Consider the following 10,819-nt stretch of genomic DNA (forward strand, 5'->3'; position numbering starts at 1 on the left):
TCCATAGATTATTTTGTTATCTGTGGTACAGTTCGATTGTATATAACACTGAAACAAAATGTTGAAACATTTTTATGGGTGCAATTACTAATCCATATACTATTACGTGCTCTGTGGTAAGTTTTGGTGGTACATATCACTCCAAAACAGCGTTGAATTTTTTCTGGTTTCAATTACTCATCCATACAGTATTATGTGCTCTGTGGTACATTTCAGTTGTATATAATACACCAAAAAGAGTTCAACATTGTGTTACAGTCAGATTCCTGAGAGCTTTAGTGTTGGTGCTTGCCAAATTATTTGTTGATTTATGACAAAGCAACAGTGCACTTTACAATATGCGATTAATAATCAGAAATTAATATAAATACAATCTATGTATCTACCTATGAAATGATTAATTTTTCTATGCTTATTTTATTCTAAACCAATGCCAATTATACATTTTAATCTCTGTAGGATACAAAAACAGTGCAATACCTCAGCAAAGTGCAAGTCAGCCTTTGGTATGTCAAGGTTGTACAAATTAGTAATAATAGGCACAATTATTATTTTGAAAGCTAAATCAAATAAAAGTCTATCTAACCTTGACACAGAATTGTTTTTGCACTTGCTTCATTAAAGCCATTTTAAGTACACACAATGAAGACTAAACACTGCTTTCCATGCATTTCTTTAATTTCCTCGCATAACTGACACTCAGCATAACATAAGATTAATGTCTATGTTTAAAAAGTCACTTTGGAAACTATAGACCTTTTGCATCGGTTGAATGTGCCTAATTTCCATTGCAGTAGATTAAATGTCACTATACTGCCATTCAAGCAATTACATTGACAAGGAAAAAGTATGCTTGGGAAAATAGAAAAGTAAATAAATATGTCTAAAAAAATTAAGTGCATGTGTAAAATAGGTCTCTGCACCATGTTTAAAAAATATTTTTGTATGTCAGGAATAAGCTAATTAACTTGTTGATTAATTTCAAGGATACATTAATCAGGCACAAGCTGTATCTGTTTCATTATCATCAATTTATTTTCAGGCTGTTTACAAAACAAATCTGTTAAAATGGATTTAGTCAATGATTTTTCAAGAGGTTTTGGTTAAGCGGAATGTCTGCTGTCTTTGAGTTATATGTGACTTTGATTTTTTTCTTCACTCCCTATTTCACTCACTCATGTCATCTGAATCTCAAAAACATCCAGAATCTGCCATTTCTTTCCTTAGGAAAGTAAAAAAACTCTTACTGTCGCCCTGTTTTTTCTAGTCTTGATCACTGCAATTCTCACTAAAGTCTCCCTGTTCAAATCAATGCTGAATGCAGTAGCCAGGCTGATATTTATGTCCGACAACTACACTAAAGCTCCCACTTTGTGCCAGTTACTGCACTGGTTGCTCATCTGTTACAGAATACAATAAAAGCTTATTAAAATGATCCACAAAGCTCTCTACAGTGCTGTTCCTCCCTCATCTTTGTCTACCACCATATCCATGCTATCCATTCTGCCAATGATCTGAGGCTAACATTCCACTCATGTCTCCAAGAATTTGCTTGTGCTGCACCAGTTCTCTGTAATGTACAACCACAGAAATTCCAATTACTTCTCAGTGTCTACAGTTTTAAGCATGTTTAAAAAACACATTTCCATATGATGACTTATCATATCAACTCAGTGTTAAGGGATGGCGGAACGCACCAAATTATAAGAGAGATGGTATAAGGTGAATTCACTGCCCGGGGTCTACCATGCAGAGATGGAACCTGCTGCTGAGCAACGACGGACTATATGGCGGTACAATGTGGATTCACACACGGGTTAACTTCACCCTGTGTGAAGGAAGCAAACCCTGTTGCGTCACATGGCCGCGGTACCGCACCAAGAGTGCAAGCAAGGAGTCTCAAGACTCTATCCCAAGACACAGGATAAGGGTATGTGTCCACGTTCAGGATTGCATCAGGATTTGGTCAGGATTTTATGCAGGTAAAATCCTGACCAAATCTGCACCTGAGGTCACTGGCAGGTCACCTGCGGTGTTCTTGCGTGATTTGCGCATTGTAAGGAAATGCTGCGTTCTTAAAAGACGAGCCGCATGTCCGTTTTCGCGGGTATGCCGCATGCGTCTTTTAATGCATAGTGGAGACGGGATTTAATGAAATGCGTGTTTGACGCTGTGGCTCAATGCAGCATCAAACACGCAGCGTTTCCTTAACGTGGAAACATACCCTTAGAGTACGTTCAGACCACTTGCACTCGACACCGCAACTGGGGTGTCAGCGTAACTGAAAATATAACAAATGCACAAGAGTGCGTGCTGTGCCGCTTTGGCGGACGCCACTAACCACCCTGACTTGGGTAAGGTAAGCGCTTTAATAGCGCACGGTGCTGCACTGGCGATCACAGCAGTTAGACACTGTTTACATGTGGCTTTGAGCTGATAGCTCAGCCGGGATCTAGATAGTAGACATCCACCTTTTGTGAGCAGTCATACACAAGGGAGGGGGTGATTAAAGAACAACTTGCACTTATCAACACACACACGTTTTCAAATGTATACTAGCGCATGGCCATGCAAACCTTTTATAGCTGCAACAAGTACAGGACCTTCCCAGAAGGACAAATGGGAGTCTGCCACAGAAGAAGAACACCTTCAGGACCTTCCTAGAGGATCAATGGGATTTGCTGCAGTATCTAAGCATGTGACCCCCAACCTCCAATGGGAGGTCGTCCCGTGGGCATGCTCAGAAAGGGAAAAGCTGGACTTAGTCCCAGAAAGACCTGCTCGCTGCTGAACATTGCTGGCTACAAGGACAGAGCCTGGAAAGGCAGTAGTAACCAGTTGTCCAGTATCAGCTTGAGCTAGATGCTGGGACCGACATCTCAACTGAGCAAACTCCACTGCGGCTGGAGGAAAATGGGAGACTGCAGCGGAGATGGTTTGAGATTCCCCCTGTGCAGAAGCGGGAACTCAACACCTAACACTTAGTAATCTAACTTTCTGAAGTTATTTCAATAATTACTTCAGAATCTGGTCCTTCCGATAATCTGTGTCCACGCTCAATAGCAAAATAACTTTGCCTCTGGATATAGACACACACTGATTCACACAGCTTCAACAGCCATATTGAATACCCCTATTTATTATAAATATGGCTGGACCATTCAATACAAGCACTTTGTACCTTTGAGTGGCCCTTATCTCCTTATAGATAGGGAACTCATTTCTCTTGTTTGAATTGATGAACTATGTGTTACTTTGAAATGTCTGATATTGATTATGCATGAAACAAGTGTATTGTAAAGTGCTCGGGAATATGTTAGTGCCATTTAATTAAAACATTTTTTTATTATCATCATCATTATTATTAATAATAATTATAAATAAGAATAGAATAATTTGGCACTGTGAATTTTTACACACTCTGTCCAATTCATTTATGAGAAAATGTGAATAATTTTAATTATTACATTAAATAAGTAAATTTACTGCATAGAGCATTGCTAAGCTGCTAAGAAAGTTGAAAAAATAGTTCTGCCATAGTACCACAAAATTACATTGATGAGTAAAAGGGTGTTAGGGGTCGAGTTTCCACCTCTGCACAGGGAGAATCTCAGGCCATCTCCACTGCGGTCTCCCATTCTTCTTCTGCCGCAGTGGAGCCTGCTCAGCAGAGACGTCAGTCCCAGCATCTCACTCAGTCTGACTATGTACAAAGAGTTACTGCCGCTTTTCCTGCTTCTGCCATGGAAGTCAGTGCTGGGCAGCGGCGAGCAGACGCTTCTGGGACTAAGTCCAGCTTTTCTCGTTCTGAGCATGCCCAGAGTAAGATCTCTCAGTGGAGATCGAGGGTCACATGATCAGATACTGCAGCTAAGGCCATTGGTCCTTCAGGAAGGTCCTGTAGCTGCTCACGCTCTGTGGCAGCCTCTCATTGGTCCTTCTAGGAAGGTCCTGTACGTGCTGCAACTATTTAAGGCTCTCATGGCTGCACGGCGCTAGTATTGTTCTATGTTATGTGCTTTGCGCCAGTGTGGTCATGTGAGTTTGTGTTCTGGGACCCGGCTGAAATAAGCCCCTAGAATGCTGGCACCTCCGGCGAGAAGATTTTGTGTGAATGTATTCAGGGACCTTGCTGAAATAAGCCCCTAGAATGCTGGCACCTCTGGCAAGGAGTTTGTGTGCATGCATGACCACTGACTGCTCTCAGTTGAGTAGTGAGCCTGTGCCACTATGAAGTCTAACAGGGTGCAGTGCTTTGAGTTTCGGCTACTCTGTGAAGTAACAGGGTAAGCTCATACCGCCATATAGTTCCGCCATTTGCTAGCAGCAGGTTCTCCTGCACAGTGGACCCCGGGCTGTGAACGCATCTATTATAATAAAACCTCTATATTTACTCGGTGCGTTCTACTAGCCCTAACAAAGGGTAACAATGTTTTCAGCTTTTGACTTTCAGGCTCCATATCTCACCCTCCACCACTGCATGAGACTACCATCATTTTATAGACAATCATCTTGGCTATCTCATGCATAAATTTTATCCGCATATAATTTCAGTTTTGTAGATGATGGTCGTACCACTGCATTGGTACTATTTTGCTCCTAAAAATAACAATTTTATTTTGTATTATAATGTTAGTATTTTGAAAATCTGTCTTTGGCTTTCAACACTGCCTGAATCATTCTGTGCATGCTCTTGATCATATTAAAGCATGTTTCAACTGAAATCTGATCTTAGGTCTCTTCTGCAGGCTCCCAAAATTGGTGCATACTAGTCGACTCACTTGGGTATGTTTGCAGCTTTTTCTTTAACTCTATCAAAAAGTGTTCAATTGTGTTGCTGTTCGGGGACTGTGGAGCCAATCCAGCACTTCTATTTCATTACCATTGAACCATTTTTTCACCAATTTTGACATATGCTTCTGGTCATTGTCCCGCTGGAAATTCTCATACCCATAGTAATCGAGTGTACAAAGTAACTCATCTTGTAGGATACTCACATATAGCTCTGCATTGAGACCAACTTCGATCCTGGTCAAGTATTCAATGCCGTTTGCTGTGAAACAATCCCATATTTCTAGGCTTCCTCCACAGAACTTGACAGTTCTTTCAATTTCTCAATCAGTTAGCACCTTTTTCCCTCCAGATCCATTTGCACCCATCAGAGACTTTTCAATCATTGCTCCCAATCACCTTTTTCCAATCTTCCATTTTCCACTTTTCGTACTTTTATGTAAACCTGAGTCAATGCTTCTTATAATGAAATTGATAACCTTTTATAAGGCTATTTTTCCAGACTTGCATCACACGGTGCTTGAATGGACTACTGTGATCTCAATATTATAAAACATACGAGCCTCCTCCACTGTCATGTTTGTCACGCTAGAACTTATAGACATCGTGATGAGCAGATTTGTTGACACTGATATTTTGCCTGAATGCCCACATCTTGCATTTTGAATGGATGAACGGACTTCATTTCATAGTTTTCAATCTGTTTCCTACTCACATGATGCAGTTTGGCAATTTTCATGGCAGAGAAACTGATAACGATGAGCTGGATGAATCCACTGTTTTTTAGTATGTTTGACTAGATATGAGTGAACCCGAACTGTAAAGTTTGGGGTTCATACTGGACACCTAGTGTTCATTACCGAACTCCAAACATGGACTTTTTACTGGATGTCCGGTGTACTGTTTTGGTTCACATGCCAAATAAGGTTTTGTTTTTTGTTTTTTTTTAAATGTGGTCAATTTAAGGAGCACTATGGCTATAGAGCACACTGCAATAGATTAGTGGTAAACAAACCTTTTATTGAACGACTGCACATTTCGGCAGCGGACTGCAACCTTCCTCAGGTGGATTTATGCGTAGTGGTTCAATAAAAGGTTTGTTTACCACTAATCTATTGCAGTGTGCTCTATAGCCATAGCGTTCATTAAATTGACCACATTTTGTCCAAAAAAAGAAAAAAAAGTTTACATTCCCCTTGAGGGATTATGGCTGGAGCAGCTTGGGGCTATAAAGCTCATCTCCAGGCAACAGGACCTGAAGTGAAGTCACATCCTGTGAAGTTGCATCATGTGACTGGATCTTGGCCCACGTGACTAGACCAGGAAGCACAGCACAGGAGCAGTCTCAGAGCAACAGAGCAGGATTGCACAGAGAGGTCTGCTACCGAAGTTGTGCAGGGGTTCACAACCCTTCCAGGTGAGAGGCTAATCCCCCCACCTTCCATTGCAACATCCCAATCAAACCAACTGGTGCTTCTCATGCTGCGCTCTTCCATCTTTAATGTCTTAAATAAGGTTTGCTGACAGGGCCGGCGTCAGCGGACGGCAGGGTCGGGCAGATGCCGGGGCCCCCTGACTTCTGGGGGCCCCCCTAGGATCCGACGGCAATTTTTTTTTATTTTTTTTTTTTACTTGGGACTGGCCGCCGACTCGCCGATCCAGAGACAGAGGGGACGGAGGAGACGGAGTCCCCGCTGAAAGCCCCGCCCACAGGGGTGGGATTCAGGCTGAATCTTACTAAGTTGCTGTGTGGTCGCTGGGGAGCTGTCACACAGACAGCTCTCTCCAGCGACCAAGCGACTTCGGCATCGCTGAAACTGTCTTCAGCGATGCCGAAGTCCCCATGTAAAAAAAAAAAAAACACTACATACGCACCTTCTGTCGTCCTTCATGTCCCTCGGCGCTTGCCGCACTGACTGTGTCTCAGCACCGGCCGGCCGTAACAGCGGTGCCCAGCGGTGAACCGCTGTTACTGCAGGTTCACCGCTGGGCTCTGCTTTACGGCCGGACGGCGCTGAGACAGTCAGTACGGCAAGCTCCAGGGGACGTGACGGGCAACAGACGGTGAGTATGTAGTGTTTTTTTTTGTTTACTTTTAGGAGGGGGCAGAACGCTGGACACAGGAGGGGGCAGAACGCTGGACACAGGAGGGGGCAGAACGCTGGACACAGGAGGGGGCAGAGCGCTGGACACAGGAGGGGGCAGAACGCTGGACACAGGAGGGGGCAGAACGCTGGACACAGGAGGGGGCAGAACGCTGGACACAGGAGGGGGCAGAACGCTGGACACAGGAGGGGGCAGAACGCTGGACACAGGAGGGGGCAGAACGCTGGACACAGGAGGGGGCAGAACGCTGGACACAGGAGGGGGCAGAACGCTGGACACAGGAGGGGGCAGAACGCTGGACACAGGAGGGGGGCAGAACGCTGGACACAGGAGGGGGCAGAACGCTGGACACAGGAGGGGGCAGAACGCTGGACACAGGAGGGGGCAGAGCGCTGGACACAGGAGGGGGCAGAGCGCTGGACACAGGAGGGGGCAGAACGCTGGACACAGGAGGGGGCAGAACGCTGGACACAGGAGGGGGCAGAACGCTGGACACAGGAGGGGGCAGAACGCTGGACACAGGAGGGGGCAGAACGCTGGACACAGGAGGGGGCAGAACGCTGGACACAGGAGGGGGCAGAACGCTGGACACAGGAGGGGGCAGAACGCTGGACACAGGAGGGGGCAGAGCGCTGGACACAGGAGGGGGCAGAACGCTGGACACAGGAGGGGGCAGAACGCTGGACACAGGAGGGGGCAGAGCGCTGGACACAGGAGGGGGCAGAGCGCTGGACACGGGGGCAGAAAGCTGGACACGGGGGCAGAAAGGAGAAACGGCATGATTGGAGACAAGGGGCAGGATGACAGACATGGCGGCATGACTGGAGACACTGGGGCATGACTGGAGACACTGGGGCAGGAATGGAAACAGATGGAGCAGAATTGAGACACAGGGGGCATGATTGCAGAAATGGGGGCCTGATTGGAGACGGGGCAGAATGGTGATACGGGCATGATTGGAGACACTGGAGGCAGGATTGGAGACAGATGGGGCAGGATCATGGGGCAGGATGGATACGATGGAGACAGATGGGGCAGGATGGGGAGATCATATGGTGCAGAAAGGATACTCATGAGGGCAGGATGGGAGAACATATGGCTGACGCCAGGAATGAGACACACGGGGGCCAGGATGGGGAATATTATTACCATAGGGACTAATTAAGGGATATTATTACTGCAGTGATGTATTTATTTTTTGAGGACACTGTTTTAAATGAGGGGGCGGTCCTGTTACTGTGTAGAGTGACACTATGTCGCCTCTTTTTCTTTATGCGGTGTAATGTAGAAGTTCGGAAAAATTAAGTAATGTGTTCTACAAGCGGAGCGCGAGATAACTCTGTTATTTCCTGCAGAGACGAGTCCTGGCTGGAAGACATGATGGCGGTCTGTGCTGGATGAAAGATGAAGGACTTAACCTAGAGACGTCACTGGTAAGTCAGTGTTACCTATACACTGACACTATACACTGTATACTATATACAGAGCTCCTGTGTATAATCTCACTAGTGATCACTGTATTACCTCTACACAGACACTGCATACTAAGTACAGATCTCCTATGTATAATGGCACTGATGGTGATAGTGTGGTGCTTTTTTTTTATTACTGATCAGAATTGTAGTATTCAGTCACTATGTGGTGGTAATATGTGGTCTGGACATGGTGTTGCGGTATTTGTCCCTTGTATGTGATATTATTCGATCACTGTGGTGGTAATATGCGGTCTGGTCATGGTGTAGCGGTATTTGTTCTTTGTATGTGATATTATTCGATCACTGTGGTGGTAATATGTCATCTGGTCATGGTGTAGCGGTATTTGTTCTTTTTATGTGATATTATTGGTCATTTTAAAAATTGAAAAATAAATAAAAATATACCTAAATTGTATTGCATATTTTAACAAATATTTAATAGGTTACAGCAGAGTAGGGCCTCACCAAAAGAGTCTACCGTGTTATGGTGGCGGCTTACAAAATCTTTTGGCCAAAACAAAAGCTGCCGGCTAGATGTGTGATCTGGTGATGGGAACGGTTAGGGTATGTGTCCACGTTAAGTAAACGCTGCGTGTTTGACGCTGCGTGGGGCCACAGCGTCAAACACGCAGCGTCCAGATGTTCCAGCATAGTGAAGGGGATTTTATGAAATCCCGTCTCCGCTATGCGTGGTAACACGCACCCGGCGGCCCTGCGACTCCGGACATGTGGCGCTTCTTTTAAGATCGCAGCATGTCCGTGTTCCTTGCGGCAGTCTTTGAATGTCTTTTACAAAAAAGTCAAAAAAGTCTTTTACAACTTACAGAGAAGCAAATTTATCAAAAGTTTCCCTGATATATTGCACTTTCTCTATTTTGCACTAGTGTTTTTATAAAGTTTACATAGTTTTTTTCTAAATAAAATATTTGGGTCTCTGTGGTCCCTGCTGTTTTACTGTCGCCACATGATTTGCTCCACAAGGGGGCCCACTGAGGTTCTGTCGCCCAAGGGCCCATGAAAACCTGGAGCCGGCCCTGTTTGCTGACATACTGAAATGCAGCCAATCAACAAGCTTTCAGTTTGTGAGCACTTTTTGAGCCATCAGAGCCATGTATAAATGCGAGATCCCGAGTGCTGCCACCATTTTGCTCTGATAAGTATAGGGACAGGATGCCAACCGGTGTGAGGGATGGAATTAGACTGCACACTTTGCAAAAAATCTTTTTGTGGAATATGCATGTGTTTCAGTGGCAGTACTATGCCAAAAAGCGGCTGTGTGTACTCTGCAACCATATGTTAGCGGTTGAGTTCCCGCCTCTGCACAGGGGGAGTCTCGGGCCATCTCTGCTGCGGTCTCCCATTCTTTTCCTGCCGCAGTGGAGCCTGCTCAGCGGAGACGTCGGTCCCAGCGTCTCGCTCAGTCTGACTCTGTGCAAAGGGTTACTGCTCTTTTCCAGCTTCTGCCATTGAAGCCAGTGCTGGGCAGCAGCGAGCAGATGCTTTTGGGACTAAGTCCTGCTTTTCCCCTTCTGAGCACGCCCAGGGTAAGATCTCTCATTGGAGATCGAGGGTCACATGCTTAGATACTGCAGCAAAATCCATTGGTTCTCCAGGAAGGTCCTGAAGGTGCTCAGGCTCTGTGGCAGCCTCTCATTGGTCCTTCTAGGAAGGTCCTGTACTTGCTGCAGCTATAATAGGTTTGCATGGCCGCACGGCCATGCGCTAGTATCAATCCAAGTATGTGCTTTGCGCCAGTGTGGTTATGTGTGAATGTATTCAGGGACCCGGCTGAAATAAGCCCCTAGAATACCAGCACCTCCGGTGAGGAGATTGTATGAGTGTATTCAGGGACCCAGCTGAAATAAGCCCCTAGAATACTGGCACCTCTGGTGAGGAGATTGCGTGTTTGCATAACCACTGACTGCTATCAGTTCGGCAGTTAGCTTGTGCTCCTGTGAGGCTAACAGGGTGCAGTGCTTCCTTTCACGGCTACTCTGTGAACTAACAGAGCTAGTCTATACCGCCAAACAGTGCCACCATTCACTAGCAGCAGGTTCCTTCTGCACGGTGGACCCTGGGCTGCGAACGCACCAATTATAATAAACGTCTATATTTACCCACCATTCACTAGCAGCAGGTTCCTTCTGCACGGTGGACCCCGGACTGCGAGCGCACCAATTATAATAAACGCCTATATTTACTTGGTGCGTTCCGCTAGCCTTAACTCCATATCTGTGAGAGTACTGTGCCAAAAAGCCACTGTTTGTACTCTGCACCCATATCTGTGGGAGTACTCTGCAAAAATGCCACTGTGTGTACTCTTCCCTCCTGCCTGTTGGAGTACTGTGTCTATAAGCTCCTGTGTGTACTGTGTGCATTAGGTTCTTTAGAAGGATGTAGATATGAGGCTTTATTCTGATGGAATATATAGAACAAAAAAAAGGGGA

General features: G+C 45.5%; 1 long non-coding RNA gene across 1 annotated transcript; it reads left to right on the forward strand.

The window, feature by feature from the left end:
* The first annotated feature begins 6,307 nt into the window (after positions 1-6,307).
* LOC143781218 (uncharacterized) lies at positions 6,308-9,414 on the forward strand. Its single transcript, XR_013216625.1, has 3 exons — positions 6,308-6,855; positions 8,253-8,330; positions 9,354-9,414. It is a non-coding gene; the product is annotated as an uncharacterized LOC143781218 (long non-coding RNA).
* The last annotated feature ends 1,405 nt before the right edge of the window (positions 9,415-10,819 follow it).

Source organism: Ranitomeya variabilis, chromosome 6 (genome assembly GCF_051348905.1).
Source record: "Ranitomeya variabilis isolate aRanVar5 chromosome 6, aRanVar5.hap1, whole genome shotgun sequence".
NCBI lineage: Eukaryota > Metazoa > Chordata > Amphibia > Anura > Dendrobatidae > Ranitomeya > Ranitomeya variabilis.